This window comes from Saimiri boliviensis, chromosome 8 (assembly GCF_048565385.1).
Source record: "Saimiri boliviensis isolate mSaiBol1 chromosome 8, mSaiBol1.pri, whole genome shotgun sequence".
In the NCBI taxonomy this organism is placed as follows: domain Eukaryota; kingdom Metazoa; phylum Chordata; class Mammalia; order Primates; family Cebidae; genus Saimiri; species Saimiri boliviensis.
Window position 1 is genome coordinate 75,383,732 of NC_133456.1, and position 17,604 is coordinate 75,401,335.

Consider the following 17,604-nt stretch of genomic DNA (forward strand, 5'->3'; position numbering starts at 1 on the left):
CATCAGGACCACCAGACTTTTATAAATTTCATATAATCTTCAGAATATATTAATAACTTTTTGTTGTTGTTGTTTTTTGAGATGGAGTCTTGCTCTGTTGCCCAGGCTTGAGTGCAATGGCGCCATCTCAGCTCAGTGCAACCTCCACTTCCAAGGTTCAAGAAATTCTCCTGTCTCAGCCTCCGGAGTAGCTGGGACTACAGGCATGTGTCACCATGCCCAGCTAATTTTTGTAGTGTGTGTGTGTGTGTGTGTGTGTGTGTGTGTGTGATGGACTTTCACTCTTGTTGCCCAGGTTGGAGTGCAATGGGCATGATCTCAGACCACTGCAACCTCCACCTCCAGGGATCAAGTGATTCTCCTGTTTCAGCCTCCCGAGTAGCTGGGATAATAAGTGCCTGACACCACACCTGGCTAATTTTTTTTTTTTTTTTTTTTTTTATAAAGATGGGGTTTCACCATGTTGGTGAGGCTGGTCTTGAACTCCCTACCTCAGGTGATCTGCCCGCCTTGGCCTCCAAGTTGCTTGGATTACAGGCATGAGCCACCACGTCCGGCCTAATTTTTGTATTTTTGGTAGAGGCGTTTAGTAGGAGTTTCACCATGTTGGTCAGGCTGGTCTTAAACTCCTGACCTCAGTTGATCCACCCGTCTCAGTCTTCCAAAGTGCTGAGATTACAGGCATGAGCGACTGTGCCCAGCCATTAATAACATGTTTATACAAATATAACTTTAGCAAATATTTAGCAGAACAATCAAAATTACAAATCATCACATATTCAATTTGTATAAATGCATATAATTTTTGGAACATGCATATCAACAACATACCCATAAATATAACTGAGATGAGATCTAATGTCACCTCGTCTGACAATGCCCTTCCATGCAGTATCACCACATTTGACAATGACCACCAATACAATCTATCAAGTAAATCGAATCATTTCATATCTTTACAAGATGAGAGACACATTCTTTAGACTCCCTGAGGGACCCAGCTGAAAAATCCCAAGGTTAATTTTAAGCCAAAAAGACTTGATTTAGGATTTTGATGATGGAGAAATCCGTCAAAGATGTCATGTTGGAAAACACTTGATCAAAACAGAATCATAGGTCACTATTAGAAGAATATTCATTTACCCAGAGATTTCAAAAGCAATACAGAAAGTTACATGGATATAAAAACCTTAACCCATATATATATATATATATATATATATATATATATATACACACATATACATATATGTATATAAATACATATATAAGTATATATATAATATTATATACATATATATGTATATGTGTACATATATATATGGGTTGCTCTGTTGCCAGATTGGAGTGCAGTGGCATGAGCTCAGCTCACTGCAACCTCTGCATCCCAGGTTCAAGCAATTCTCCTTCGTCAGCCTCCCAAGTAAGTAGTTGGGACTACAGGCATGTGTCACCACACCCAGCTAATTTTTGTATTTTTAGTAGAGATGGGGTTTCACCATGTTGGCCAGAATGGTCTCGATCTCTTGACCTCGTGATCTACCTGCCTCGGCCTCCCAAAGTGCTGGGATTACAGGCATGAGCCACTATACCCGGTGAAACCTTAACCGTTTAGAAGCTCAGTTTGCTAAGTAATCAAAAAGGGTACTTGAATTTCATCAGACACAGGAAGGGTGTGTATGGGTGTACACACATGATGACTTTGGTCATATCTCCATTTGCCACATGATTACACATTACAGTGGCATCTTTACTGACTGGAAAGCCAGTATTATAGAAGGTATAGTAGGCATTCTTGAACTTGAGACAAGAACATTGTTGTGTAGAAATTTCATTGATTGTGTTAAAATTATTCTCCAGGGGCTAGAGAACACATAGCATGGCCTTTAGAATGAGCTAGGCTTTGGTTGGATTCAAGGTCTCAACACTTACTAGCTGAGTCATATTGGACAAAGTTCTTTATCATTCTGAGACTCAGTTTGTTTGTTTTTTGAAATGGGAGTTTTGCTCTTGTTGCCCAGGCTGGAGTGCAATGGCACGATCTCGGCTCATTGCAGCCTCCTTCTCCCAGGTTCAAGTGATTCTCCTGCCTCAACCTCCTGAGTAGCTGGGATTACAGCTGCCTGCAACCATGCCCAACTAATTTTTGCATTTTTAGTAGAAATGGGATTTCACCATGTTAGCCAGGCTGGTATGGAACTCCTGACCTCAAGTGATTCCCCCACCTCGGCCCCCACAAAGCGCTGGGATTATAGGCATGAGCCACTCCACTTGGCTGAGACTCAGGTTTTTGTTATTGTTGTTTGTTTTTAGATGGAGTCTTGCTCCGTTGCCCAGGCTGTAGTGCAGTAGCACGATCTCGGCTCACTGCAACTTCCACCCCCTGGGTCAAGCAATTTTCCTGCTTCACACTCCCTAGTAGCTGGAATTACAGGTGTGCACTGTCACACCCGGCTAATTTTTGTACTTTTAGTAGAGACGGGGTTTCACCATGTTGGCCAGCTGGTCTTGAACTCCTGCCTCAAGTGATCTGCCCTCCTTGGCCTCCCACAGTGTTGGCATTACAAGTGTAATCCACTGCACCTGGCTCATAGTAGGCATTTAATAATGTTTGTTCTACAAGTATTTGGCATTCTTGGAGGTCAGAAATGGTGTGGGCAAGATTTTTAAATAACAGGTTTTTTTGTTTTGTTTTGAGACAGAGTTTTGCTCTTGTTGCCCAGGCTGGAGAGCAATGGCATGATCTCAGATCACTGCAACCTCTGCCTCCCAGGTTTAAGCAATTCTCCTGCCTCAGCCTCTTGAGTAGCTGGGATTACAGGGATGTGCCACAATGCCCAGCCAATTTTGTATTTTTAGGAGAGGTGATCCGCCTACCTCAGCCTCCCAAAGTACTTAGATTACAGGCATGAGCCACCATGCCCAGCCTAAATAACATGTTTTAAAAGTCACATTGTCCTACAATATCCATTTCTCTTGCATGTTTAGAAAATAGAGATTTTTTTCCTAAAACATGCTGACATATGGGAAATAGGATGTAAATCGTACACAAATGTTTTAGACAACAATTTGAGGTTTCCAGGAGATTTTGTGCTGGGAAAGCTGCTTGCTACAAGCTCCCAAAGCTCTGGGAGGACATAGTATTTATCCTCCCTCAGCAGAGGCTGTGAAGCAAGAAGTCCTGGGGAGCACCTGAGCCTTGGACTTCTAGCATAGAGGGTTCAGGTCTTTATAGTTTGGGCCCACGGCACAGAGAAGTCACAGGTCTCTGGCTTCCTGTGACCTTTGTCTGCCTTCCCAGCAGAAAATGGGACCCTCCAAAGCAAGAAACTTGAGGGTGTGGGTCACCCCCACCCTGGCATCTGCCCAGAACATGAGAAGGAAGGAACAATGGTTAGGGACCTCACAGGGTTGACACAGGCGGTCACCTCCCTGTGTGGACCACCCAGTTGTGTTGGGCAACCTGAACCCCACCTGTGGGGATGGGAGGAGGAAAATACAAAAGTCTTTATGTGAGCACTGAGGAGGCAGATGCAGCAGAAACTTCCAGGCAGTAACTACCCAGTCTAGGACCTATGGTGGAGAGAGAGCCTAGTGGGCGACTCCAGGGTCACCAGGTGGCACTGTGGCCTTATCTGTGGCTCTGAAAAGGAAGATTTGGAAGGAGATAATCACAGCTAATGTTTAACAAGTACCTACTATGTGCCAAATCATTCACCCCTGGCAACAACCTAAGGAGCTAGGGATTCTTATTATATATCTTTTATAGAGAAGGCAGTGAAGACATAAAGAGGTGAATTATCTTGCCCAGATCACTCAGCTAATAAGTGGTGGAGGCAGAATAGAACCTAAACAGTGTGGCTGCGGAGCCCATATGCATTGATTCCACAACTGTTTCTCAAGCACCTGCCATGTACAAGGCCTTGTGTGATTAAATACGGTTATGATTAATAATATAACAATGACAAATCACACGTTTTAGATATAAGATTTTCTTTTTTTGTAGGTTTCAGGCACAGAACTGTATATCCAATAATAGTGAAATTGATCCCACTAGTTATGACAGAAATGATGATACATTTAAATGAGTTGGATGGTTTAGAGGTATTATCTCATGAATCCTTGATGGAAACTGAATGAGGAATGAAATTTATTGTTCCTGTTTCACACAGAAGGAAACTGAGGTGAAGAGGGGTAAAGTAATTTTGCATGGCATGAAGTAGAAATTCCAAGTACAGGAATTTAAACTTGGATCTGTCTTTTTCTGAGGCACCCATGCTTTTGACCACTATAGATTCAAGCATCACCTTGTTTTTCCAATCATTCAAGAAACTTTTTTAGAATTCTCTAGAGTGGATCTCAGCGAAGATGGCCGTGTGATCTGTGTCCAGCATTACCAGAAGAGTCTTCATGTGGAAAGTCTCAGGGGCACCACACAAAGAATTTTGGTCTCGATCCAGAAAAGAGATAGAGCCAGCGGTTGCTGAGACTGTAGACGAGGTGAAAAAGGAATCCATCCTAGTGTGTCCACCCTTAGGAAGCTGAGCATACACACCACCTGAAGATCTCCAGAATCATTTGGAATCTTATGTTAAAAAAGTTTTTGGTTCATCTCTTCCTTGTAATTGGCAAGACATCTCCCTGGAAGATGATCATCTAAAGTTCAGTCTCTTGGTGCATTTAGCTGCTGACTTGGGTCATGCAGTCCCTAATTCCAGACTCCACCAGATGTGCAGGATTAGAGATGTTCTTGAATTCTATAATGTTCCTGTTCAAGATAGATCTAAATTTGATGAACTCAGTGTCAGTAATCTGCCCCCAATTTGAAAATCACTTGGAATTACTAAGCAATTTGGAAGAGAAACATACTGAAATCATTTTTTTCCTCTGGGCAAGGGGGCTTCTTATCATATCTTTCAATTCTTTACCATGTGAAATACTACCAGAACTGTTCTCTAAACCCACTTTTTCTATAGATGAATGTATCATCTCTTTTTTTTCTCATACTATGAATGGACAAATAACAGGACTTTCTACTTTCATATTTGCTGAAACCATTTTTTAAATGAAATTAGGTCATTAATTTGAAAAATTTTGAGAGGACACTGTCATTAACTTGGATTTAAGATAGAAGGATATTTCAAGTTCACACCCTTCATAAGCATAAAGTAGTAGTTGCAAGAAAATATTTTCATCCTGTTAGGACTCATATCTAAGGTAGAGTTATTATATATTGCACATATACAAATAAACTTGTATTAGATAGATACCTATAAAAGAAACATAGAAGTATGTTGCATGTTACCTACCCTTCTAGATTAATTTCTTTTGGAATTAAAGTAGATTTGTTGAAAAAAAAATTGAATTCTCTAATAGGTTGGTGCTCACCATGAGCTTCTGTTCCCATTCTGCAGGTGGTGAAGCCCTCTATTGCCCTGACCCCACAGTTCCTGTCCCATGACCACGGCCAGCTCACCAAGGAGCTGCAGCAGCACCTAAAGTCAGTGCCCTCCCCCATGCGAGTACCTGAGGAAGGTGAGTGAGCGCAGACAGACAGACGGGGCCTGGCCTTCCATACAAGTGGCTTAGTATGGAATGGCTTAGTATGGGATGGGGTAGAGTAGTTAATTTATTTGGATAAAAACTGCTATTTTGTGTCAGAAACTCAAAAAGAATTATTGCTGGCACGTTAACCTAAAGACAAACAACGAGACAAGTGCCCAGCAGTACTTCAAAAGGCTATTTATTATTCTGCAAAATTCAGGCTGGGAGTTATGTCCCACACCTGTAATCTCAGCACTTTGGGAGACTAAGTTGAGTGAATCACCTGAGGTCAGGAGTTTGAGACCAGCCTGACCAACATGGAGAAAACCTTGTCTCTACTAAAAACACAAAATTAGCTGGGCATGGTGGCATGTGGCTGTAGTTCCAGCTACTCACGAGGCTGAGGCAGGAGAATCGCTTGGACCTGGGAGGCAGAGGTTGAAGTGAGCTGAGATTGCACCACAGCACTCCAGCCTGAGAGAGAGAGAGACTCTGTCTTACTATATATATGTATATATTTGTATATGCAAAATTTGAAGCAGAAATCAAAATCAGCAGCTTCCAAACTATTTTTAACATGATTCATAATTAGAAATACATTTTATATTACACATGTAGTTCTATATTTTTGAATAAAATAATTAATAAAATCACATTTATTTTACAACATGCAATGCATTTTTATTCTCCTTCATTTGTTTGGAATGCTGTGTGCAATCTACAAAAAGTCCAATGGTAATAATTAAATTATTCATTTAATTAAACTTTATCTTGTCATTTAAAATGATAATTTCAAAAATGATCTTTTGATTTTGAGATTATGTGTGTGTGTGTATATATATATACATGCACATATATATATATGTACATATATACATGCATATATATATATATATATTTTGTTGTTGTTGTTGTTTGAAAGAGTATCTTGCTCTTTCACCCAGCCTGGAGTGCAGTGGCACAATCTCAGCTCACTGCAACCTCCACCTCCCGAGATCAAGAGATTCTTCTGCCTCAGCCTCCCAAGTAGCTGGGATTACAGGCACCCGCCACCATGCCCAGCTAATTTTTCGTATTTTTAGTAGAGACGGAGTTTCACTATGTTGGCCAGGTTGGTCTCAAACTCCTGACTTTGTGATCTGCCCACCTCGGCCTCCCAAAGTGCTGGGATTACAGGCATGAGGCACGACTACAGATAGTCCTTTTTCCTTGCAAGCTCAGCTATGAATTTAAAATAATTTATGTTCACCAGGTTCAGTGGCTCACACCTGTGATTCCAGCAACTCAGGAGGCTGAGACAGGAGGATTTCTTGAGATCAGGAATTCAAGACCAGCCTAGGCAAGACAGCAAGACCCCATTTCTTTTTTTTTTTTTTTTTGAGATGGAGTTTCACTCTTGTTACCCAGGCTGGAGCGCAATGGCACGATCTCGGCTCACCGCAACCTCCGCCTCCTGGGTTCAAGCAATTCTCCTGCCTCAGCCTCCTGAGTAGCTGGGATTACAGGCACGTGCCACCATGCCCAGCTAATTTTTTGTATTTTTAGTAGAGACGGAGTTTCACCATGTTGACCAGGATGGTCTCGATCTCTCGACCTTGTGACCCACCAGCCTCGGCCTCCCAAAGTGCTGGGATTACAGGCTTGAGCCACCGCGCCCGGCCCCCATTTCTTAAGAAATTAGCCAGGCATGGTGGCACATGCCTGTAGTCCCATCTACTTAGGAGGCTAAGGTGAGACTAGATTGAACCCCAGAGTGTGAGGCTATGGTGAGCTACGATTATATCACTACATTCCAACCTGGGCAACAGGGCAAGACCCTGTCTCTAAAAAAGAAAAACTTGTGTCATTTACCTAGTATTTGTGACAGTTATCAGGTCATATTAATTCACTACACATAGCCTTAATCCCATATTTTCTCAATAACCCGCTCTAATCAAGCTTTCATTCCTATCACTGAATCTGTCCCAGTCAACATTACCAATAGCATTCATCTTGCAAATCCAGTGCTCATTTCTCAGTAGTCATATTAATCTTTCATCGGTATTGAAACCTTCAAGAAATTCCTCCTTGAAACTCCATATTCCCTTGGTTTGCCACACTCTCTTCCTTTTCCTACCTCTCCTCAGTCTTCTCTGTGGACACCTACTGCTTTGCTGATCTTTAAATGTTGAATATGGCTGGGTGCGGTGGCTCACGCCTGTAATCCCAGCACTTTGGAAGGCCAAGATGGGTGGATCACCTGAGGTTAGGAGTTCGAAACCAGCCTGGCTAACATGGTGAAACCTCGTCTCTACTAAAAATATGAAAATTAGCCAGGCATGGTAATAGGCATCTGTAATCCCAGCTACTTGGGAAGCTGAGGCAAGAGAATCGCTTGAACCTGGGAGGCGGAGGTTGCGGTGAGCCCAGACCATGCCATTGCACTCCAGCCTGGGCAACAAGAGTGAAACTCTGTCTCAAAATAATAATAATAATAATAAATATCGAATATTTCTGGGTCCAGTCCTCTATCCAGTCTCATAATTCTATGCTCCTTCCCTAGGTGATCCCCTCCAGTCTAATGATTTTCTTTATTATTATTATTATTTTTTATTTTTTTATTTTTTTAATTTATTTTTTATTTTTTTTTTGAGACGGAGTTTTGCTCTTCTTACCCAGGCTGGAGTGCAATGGCGCGATCTCAGCTCACCGCAATCTCCACCTCCTGGGTTCAAGCAATTCTTCTGCCTCAGTCTCCTGAGTAGCTGGGACTACAGGCGTGCACCACCATGCCCAGCTAATTTTTGTATTTTTAGTAGAGACGGGGTTTCACCTTGTTGACCAAGATGGTCTTGATCTCTTGACCTCGTGATCCACCCACCTCGGCCTCCCAAAGTGCTGGGATTATAGGCGTGAGCCACCACAACTGGCATATTTTTTTATTTTTTTTAAGACGGGGTTTCACCATGTTGGTCAGGCTGGTCTTGACCTCCCGACCTCAGGTGATCCGCCCGCCTTCGCCTCCAAAGTGCTTGGATTACAGGCGTGAGCCCCCATTCCCAGCTGGTCTAATGATTTTCAATGCTATAGATATGCCAAATGACTCCCATTCTGATACCTTCCAATCTGATCTCTTAACACCCTACCTCTATTGCAGGCTTATATATACAACTATTTATAACTGTCCCCTCGACATCCCTGTTTAAATGTCAGACCTAATATGACCCAAACCAAACTCTCAGTTTGTTGTCAACAATAGTAGCAAACGGAACAAAGAAGTAAAGCACCGTAGCATAGCAAAAGCCTCTTTATGGGATACTAGGCAGGCTTTTGAGTGCACACATGGTCCTTCCTCCAGTCTAGCAGTATGACATGGAAAAACAGTATTCTACATGGCTACCAAACGTCAGCTGTACCTTCATGAGGGCCCTCAATCCAGAGTCCTTTTTATTATTCACTATTTTTGTTGTTGTTGTTGTTTTTGAGATGCAGTCTCGATTGTCACCCAGTCTAAAGTACAGTGGCAAGATCTCGGCTCACTGCAACCTCCGCCTCCCAGGTTCAAGCAATTCTCCTGCCTCAGGCTCCTGAGTAGCTGGGATTACAGGTGTGCACCACCATGCCTGGCTAATTATTTTTATTTATTTATTCATTTTTGCTTTGGAGTTTTGCTCCTGTTGTCCAGGCTGGAGTGCAATGGCTCAATCTTGGCTCACCGCAACCTCAACCTCCTGGGTTCAAGCAATTCTCCTGCCTCAGCCTCCCAAGAAGCTGGGATTACAGGCATGCGCTGCCACGCCTGGCTAATTTTGTATTTTTAGTAGAGACAGGGTTTCTCCATGTTGGTCAGGCTGGTCTCCAACTCCTGACCTCAGGTGATCCATCTGCCTCAGCCTCCCAAAGTGCTGGGATTACAGGCGTGAGCCACTGCGCCTGGTCTTTATTCACTCTAGAGGAGAATAAACCTCTAGACTAGCCACAGTGGAGGAGGGAAACCTGCCAAATTCCATGGAGTAGGGGGAGAAATTCCTGGAATTCTACTGCATTTTCAACAGATTTTCAAACAACGTGCAGGTTTTACTCTCAAGTCCCCATGTTGAAAGACACATGGTGCCGTCAGTTCAGGGTCTTTGGATTGCTCCACAGCTCAGATGAGGTTGCTTATCGGCTTTCCTCACTTCCCTTTTAGGACAAGCTTTCTCCCATCTGCAATTTCGTCATTTTCTCATTTTTGCTTTCCAATTTAAGCAGCATTGTGGGCTGTTGACTCTTTTCCAATTTTAGTGTTTAAGTACTTTTTTTTTTTTTTTCTCTGAGACAGGGTTCTCTTTTTTTTTTTTTTTTCTCTGAGACAGGGTTTTTCTCTCGCCCAGGCTGGAGTGCTGTGGCATGATCTTGACTGACAGGAGCCTCCACCTCCCTGGGCTCAGCTGATCTTCCCATCCAATTCATTTTGTTGTGGTGGTTGTTGTTGTTGTTGCTGTAGAGGCGGGTTTCATCATGTTGCCCAGGCTGGTTTCAAACTTCTGAACTCAAGGCATCTGCCTGCCTCAACCTCCCAAAGTGCTGGGATTACAGGTGTGAGCCACCGCAGCCAGCCTTCAACTCTATTTTTTTTTTTTTTTTTGAGATGGAGTCTTGCCCAGGCTGGAGTGCAATCGTGATCTCGGCTCACTGCAACCTCCACCTCCCGGTTTCAAGCGATTCTCCTGCCTCAGCCTCCCGAGTAGCTGGAATTACAGGTGTGTGCCACCACGCCCAGCTAATTTTTTGTGTCTTTAGTAGTGACAGGGTTTCACCACGTTGGCCAGGATGGTCTTGGTATCCTGACCTTGTGATCTGCCTCCCAAAGTGCTGGGATTGCAGGCTTGAGCCCCCGTGCCCAGCTGGTGTTTCTTATTATATATAACAAGAGACAGAGCCTTGTGTTAGAAAAAAGAAAAAAAAAAAACACTTTTTTTCTCTAATGTCACACTACAACAATCAATATAGAAGACTTCTGTCACCAAGCAGAGGACACCAGCTGAGTGTCTTCCAGTTTAATACAATTCCAAAATTATCTACCTGGAGATTGCCTCAGAAACCACAGGTTGAGGGCTTGGCCCCCCAAGTCTGCCCTGCTCCTTCTCACCATTCGCAAGTCCATGCTTCAGGAACTTCTAACCAACAGACTTCAAGTTGGGGTTCCCACAAACTCCTCTTTGGGTTTGATTAATTTGCTAAAGTGGCTCACAGAACTCAAGGAAACATTTAAGTTTACTGGTTTATTACAAAGGATATTTTTAAAAAATATGAATAAACAGCCAGGAGTGGTGGCTCACGCCTGTAATCCCAGCACTTTGGGAGGTCAAGGTGGGTGGATCACCTGAGGTTGGGAGTTCAAGACCAGCCTGACCAACATGGTGAAACCCCATCTCTACTAAAAATACAAAATTAGCAGGGCATGGTGGTGCATGCCTGTAATCCCAGCTGCTCAGGAGGCTGAGGCAGGAGAATCACTTGAACTCGGGAGGTGGAGGTTGCAGTGAGCTCAGATCTCACCATTGCACTCCAGCTTGGACAACAAGAGCAAAACTCTATCTCAAAAATAAAATAAAATAAAATAAAAATATATATATATGTATATATATATATATATATGAATAAACAGTCAGATGAAGATATGTGTTTATGTGCAGAGGTCTGGAAGGGTCCCGTGGGCAGGAACTTCTGTGCCTGAGGAGTTGGTTGAATGAGCTCTTATTCACCTTCCTGTCAGCCTCCATTGTTCAGGTCTCCAAAACTCCCTGAACTCTGTCCTCTTGGGCCTTTTATGGAGATTTCTTGGATAGGCCTGACTGAAGTATGGACAATCATGTTAAAATGTGATTGGACGGGCTGGACACAGTGACTCACACCTGTAATCCCAGCACTTTGGGAAGCTGAAGTGGGCAGATCACCTGAGGGAAGGAGTTCAAGCCGACATGGAGAAACCCTGTCTCTGCTAAAAATACAAAAAGTTAGCCAGACGTGGTGGCGCAGGCCTGTCATCCCAGGTACTGGGGAGGCTGAGGCAGGAGAATCGCTTGAACCTGGGAGACAGAAACGGCAGTGGGCCGAGATCACCCACTGCACCCCAGCCTGGGTGACAGAGCAAGACTCCATCTCAAAAAAAAAAAGCGATTAGACAAAAAGAGAATGATCTGAACCCAGCAAGGCCTGTTTGTTCAGATTCTTCTTGCTCCTTCAGTGCAGCATTCTTACCTCCAGGTTATGAGGCAGGACTTCCTCTGGAATGAGAGTTTTATGATTCACAATGAGATTAGAGTCCTGCGTCAGGCAGGTGGAAGAAGGGCGGGAGAAGGTCAAAGAGAGAGATTCTGTTTACTGTAACATGGGCTATGGGAGTTGTGAGTCACGAACCATGGGTGAAAATGCAAATATTGGCTGGGTGCTGTGGTTCACGACTGTATTTCTGTAGCACTTTGGGCTGAACTGGGAGGATCACTTGAGCTCAGGAGTTTCAGACCAGCCTGGGTAACACAGTGAGACCTCATCTCTAAAAATAAATAAATAAAACACACAGACATATACAATATAGTATCATGAGTTCCTGGGAAAGCAAAATGAAGGGGTGTGTGTCTAACCTAATGGTCTGCAACCTGGCCTATGGAGGAAGCTGGAAGAATTGAAGGAGAGTATTCTGGCTGATAAATTCCTGGCTACTAGACCTGACCAGGACAGCAGAACTGCATTGCACTGGGCATGCTCAGCCAGACATGCAGAAATTGTTGAATTTTTGTTGCAACTTGGAGTGCCAGTGAACGATAAAGACGATGCAGGTTGGTCTCCTCTCCATACTGCGGCTTCCGCTGAGCGCAATGAGATTGTAAAAGCCCATCTGGGACCAGGCACCATGGTTCACGCCTGTAATCCCAACATTTTGGGAGGCCGAGGTGGGTGGATCATGAGGTTGGGAATTTGAGATCAGCCTGACCAACATAGTGACACCTCATCTCTACTAAAAATAGAAAAATTAGCTGGGTGTAGTAGTGCATGCCTGTAATCCTAGGTACTCAGGAGGCTGAGACAGGAGAATCGCTTGAACCCAGAGGGTGGAAGTTGCAGTGAGCAAAGATCCTGCCACTGCACTCCAGCTTGGACGACAGAGCGAGACTCTGTCTCAAAAAAAAAAAAAAAAAAAAAAAAACAACCCTTCTGGGAAAATGTGCTCAAGTGAATACGGTCTGTCAAAATGGCTGTACTCCCCTACATCATACAGCTTCCGAAAACAGGCATGAGATTGCTGTCATGTTATGAGAGGGCGGCGCTGATCCAAATGCTAAGGACCATTGTGAGGCTACAGCAATGCACAGGGCAGCAGCCGAAGGTAACCTGAATATGATTCCGATCCTTCTGTACCACAGAACATCCACGAACATCCAAGACATGGAGGGTGAACACTCTTTAACACTTAGCCTGCGCTGAGGAGAGAGTGGAAGAAGCAAAACCGCTGCTGTCCCAAGGAGCGGACATTTACACTGAGAATAAAAAAGAAGACACCCCTGCAAGTGACCAGAGGCGGCCTGGGTTTCATACTCAAGAGAATGGTGGAAGGTTACATAGCTTGGATTTGTTTTACTTTTTTTTTTTTTTTTTTTTTTTTTTGAGATGGAGTCTCACTCTGTCATCAAGGCTGAAGTGCAATGGCTCTATCTCAGCTCACTGCAACCTCCACCTCCTGAATTCAAGCGATTCTCCTACCTCAGCCTCCCAAGTAGCTGAGATTACAGGCATGTGCCACCATGCCTGACTAAATTTTTTCTTTTCTTTTTTTTTTTTTTGAGACTCAGTTTTGCTCTTATTGCCCAGGCTGGAGTGCAATGGCATGATCTCGGCTCACCGCAATCTCTACCTCCCGAGTTCAAGTGATTCTCCTGCCTCAGCCTCCTGAGTAGCTGAGATTAAAGGCATGCACCACCACCCCCAGCTAATTTTGTATTTTTAGTAAGACAGGGTTTCTCCATGTTTGCCAGGCTAGTCTTGACTCCCGACCTCAGATGATCTACCCACCTCGGCCTCCCAAAGTGCTGGGATTACAGGCGTGAGCCACTTTGCCCTGCCAATTTTTGTATTTTTAGTAGAGACGGGGTATCACCATGTTGGCCAGGCTGGTCTTGAACTCCTGACCTCAAGTGGTCCGCCCACCTCAGCCTCCCAAAGTCCTAGATTACATGTGACAGCCACCATGCTCAGCCCTATTCTTACTTTGTATGTTGTGTTGTTGTTCCCAGTGTCTTGGAAACTAATGTACTTGTGCACAAGACATCATCTATAAATGATGAAGTTTTCTCACTTTCAAAGTTGTATAAACATGTTGACTGTTGTTCCTGTTAAGGTACTTCTCCTAAGCTTATAACTTGGTTTCCAGGCATCAAATAACTGTTGTGATTGTTCTACTACTGTCATATATTCTTTTATATTGAATTCTAGTTAATTTTGAGTAACTAATTCTGTTGTGAGTCTTCAGCACACTCCCGTGTACCTTATATCTCTCTCTGAAGCAGAACAGCTCCAATAGAAACAAGCCAGTTGTTCTGCCACGTTTCTACGTGGATTCTGTAATGTGCCTCCATACACTTAAAACATCCTAACTTACATTTCTGTTTTGTTCAGCCGTGAGATTTCATTTATTTTTGTGAGAGGAGGAGCATTCCCCTTTTTTTGATTTTTTTTGAAACGGAGTTTTGCTCTTGTCCCCCAGGCTGAAGTGAACAGGCAGGATCTCGGCTCGCTGCAACTTCTGCCTCCCAGGTTCAAGAGATTCTTCTGCCTCTGCTTCCGGAGTAGCTGGGACTATAGGCATGCGCCACCATGCCTGGCTAGTTGTTTTTGTTTTTGTTTTTGCATTTCTAGTAGAGACGAGGTTTCACCGTGTTGGCCAGGCTTGTCTCCAACCTCCTGACTTCAGGTGATCGACCCACCTTCGCCTCCCAAAGTGCTGGCATTACAGGAATGAGTCACCGCACCCAGCCAAACATTTACATATTTTTGTGGATCAAATTTTAAGTTTGAGGGTGTGCTCTAAAATAATGAAAAACTATAGCCCATATAACCATGTATTTTTTTTTGATTAGCTGTTTATAACAAAATGTATTTTGATTTGTATTTCAGAAACTAAAAAATAAAACATTGAAAGAAAAAAATTATTATCGGGCACTGTGGCTCACGCTTGTAATCCCAGCACTTTGGGAGGCCAAGCGGGCAGATCACGAGGTCAGGAATTCGAGACCACTCTGGCTAAAGCAGTGAAACTCCCTCCCTACTAAAAATACAAAAACTAGCTGGGCATGATGGCAGGCACCTGTAATCCCAGAAACTCGGGAGGCTAAGGCAGGAGAATCCCTTGAATCTGGGAGGTGGATGTTGCAGTGAGCCTAGATACTGCCACTGCACTCCAGCTTGGGTGACAGAGCTAGACTCCATCTCAAGATAAAATAAAATAAAATAAAAACAAAAATAAAAACAAAAAAACCCACAAGCCTTAAAAATTATAATGAAATTTTCCTCACCAATCCATTTCCTTTAATTCTGATATCACCAGACTGCACATCTTCCTCACCCCTAACTTCTTTTTTTTTTTTTTTTTTTTTTGAAACAGGGCCTCACTCTGTCGCCCAGGCTGGAGTGCAGTGAAAGATAACGAAGTAACATCTAACACTTTGAAAATTTGAAGTACTTGACATAATGGCTTTCTTACAAAGCATATTACATGATATTGTGACTTATAGTTTCTTTCATGTAGATCAAGGCTAAGCCCAAAATTTTAAAGGAAAATAAAAATAAAGGGGCACTACCCCCTGACTCTTTTCTCTCTTTAGGGAAGACTCAAAGACCTTCCAAGAGAAAGTCTCAGAAAGTTCCAGCGACTTGTGCACCACTTCAAATGTTTCAATGGGGACAGACAGGAAAATGACAGAGTGCTGGTTCTAGGAGATATTTTTTCCTCCAAAATCCTATTAGCATAATCAAAAATAATTTTCACCAGCAACAACTAAAAATCCTTATGTGGCTAGTCACAGACTTCAGCAGTCTGACTATTTAGAATTTTACATTGAAAACAAGATCTAGCTGGGCACGGTGACTCACACCTGTAACCCAGCACTTTGGGAGGCTGAGGTAGGTGGATCACCTGAGGTCAGGAGTTTGAGACCAGCCTGGCCAACTTGGTAAAAACCCGTCTCTACTAAAAATACAAACAATTAGCTGGACATGGTGGTGGGTGCCTGTAATCCCACCACCATGGCAGAGGCAGAGGCAGGAGAATTGCTTGAACCTGGGAGGTGGAGGTTGCAGTGAGCCGAGATTTTGCCATTGCACTCCAACCAGGGTGACAGACACAGCAAGACTGTCTTAAAAAAAAATGAAAAAATTTACATGTGCCTCTGTCATGGTTTGGCTAATTACTGCAAATTCCAGTAAGCTACAATCTGTCAGTACCACCATATCCCAAACAGTCAGAAGATTTCAGATGGAGTATTTATGTTGATAGTTATGTGATTATTTTAATCAGCATTGGAAAAAATATATAACAAATTAAACCTGTGATTTTACTGAAGCTAAGTGAATACAAATTGTAACCTATAGTTACAATAATTTGTTAAGAAAAATTAGGCATCCCAACACTTAGGGAGGCTGAAGTGGAGGATTGCTTGAGACCAAGAGTTTGAGACCAGCCTGGGTAACATAGCAAGACCTCATGTCTTAAAAAAACAAACAAACAAAAAAGAGGCCAGACTCGGTGGCTCACGCCTGTAATCTCAGCACTTTGAGGGCTGAGGTGGGCGGATCACCTGAGGTCGGGAGTTCGAGACCAGCCTGGCTAACATGGTGAAAGCCCATCTCTACCAAAAATACAAAAATTAGCTGGGCATGGTGGTGGGTGCCTGTAGTCCCAGCTACTCGGGAAGCTGAGGCAGGAGAATCACTTGTGCCTGGAAGGCAGAGGTTGCAGTGAGCCGAGACTGTGCCACTGCACTCAAGTCTGGGCAACAGAGCAAGACTCCATATCAATCAATCAATCAATACAATTAAGAAAAGAAATTGTTACTGCTTTCCAGGTAGCTACCTCATTTCACATTTCCACCAGCAGAGGACGAGAGATTCAGTTTCTCTGCATCCTTCCCAGAATGTATTGTAGTTACTTTGTTATTTTAGCCATTCTAATAGGTGTATAACTATGTTTCACTGTGGTTTTTATTTGCATTTCTCAAATGGCTAATAGTGTTAAATATCTTTAGGTTGCTTGTTTGCCATCTGTATATCCTCTTCAATGATTTTTAAAAATTTTTGTTTAATTTTTTAAAAACATGGAACGCTTCATGAATATGTCATTTTGGGCAGGGCCATGCTAATCTCTATACAGTCCCAATTTTTTAGTGTATGTGCTGCATACACTAAAATGTTTTTCAAATCTTTTGTTCATGCTGTATTAAGAGTTTTTTTGTTTGTTTGTTTGTTTGTTTTGAGATGGAGTCTCGCTCTGTTGCCCAGGCTGGAGTGTAATGGCTTGATATAGGCTCACTGTAACCTCTGCCTCCCGGGTTCAAGCGATTCTCCTGCCTCAGCTTTCTGAGTAGCTGGGATTACAGGTGCCCACTACCACTCCCGGCTAATTTTTGTACTTTTAGTAGAGACGAGTTTCACCCTGTTGGTCAGGCTGGTCTCCAACTTCTGACCTCAGGAGATCCACCCGTCTCCGCCTCCCAAAGTGCTGGGATTACAGGCGTGAGCCACCCCGCCGAGCAAGACTGCTTTTTTTACTGTTGAGTTTTTTATCTACAGTATTCTAGATACCAGTACTTTGCCAGATATGTGGTTTGTACATATTTTCTCCTCTATAGCTTGTCTTTTCATCCTTAGTTTATTGTTTATTGTTTTTTGTTTTTTTTGAGAGGGAGTTTCGCTCTTGCTACCCAGGCTGGAGTGCAATGGCTCGGTCTCGGCTCACCGCAACCTCCGCCTCCTGGGTTCAGGCAATTCTCCTGCCTCAGCCTCCTGAGTAGCTGGGATTACAGGCATGTGCCACCATGCCCAGCTAAT

The 17,604-nt window shown here is 43.3% G+C and overlaps 2 pseudogenes; both read left to right on the plus strand.

Moving 5' to 3' along the window:
* The first annotated feature begins 4,368 nt into the window (after positions 1-4,368).
* On the plus strand, positions 4,369-5,038 carry LOC101031043 (large ribosomal subunit protein mL50 pseudogene; annotated as a pseudogene).
* A 6,183-nt stretch (positions 5,039-11,221) lies between these two features.
* On the plus strand, positions 11,222-13,298 carry LOC101045978 (uncharacterized; annotated as a pseudogene).
* Positions 13,299-17,604: the final 4,306 nt, after the last annotated feature.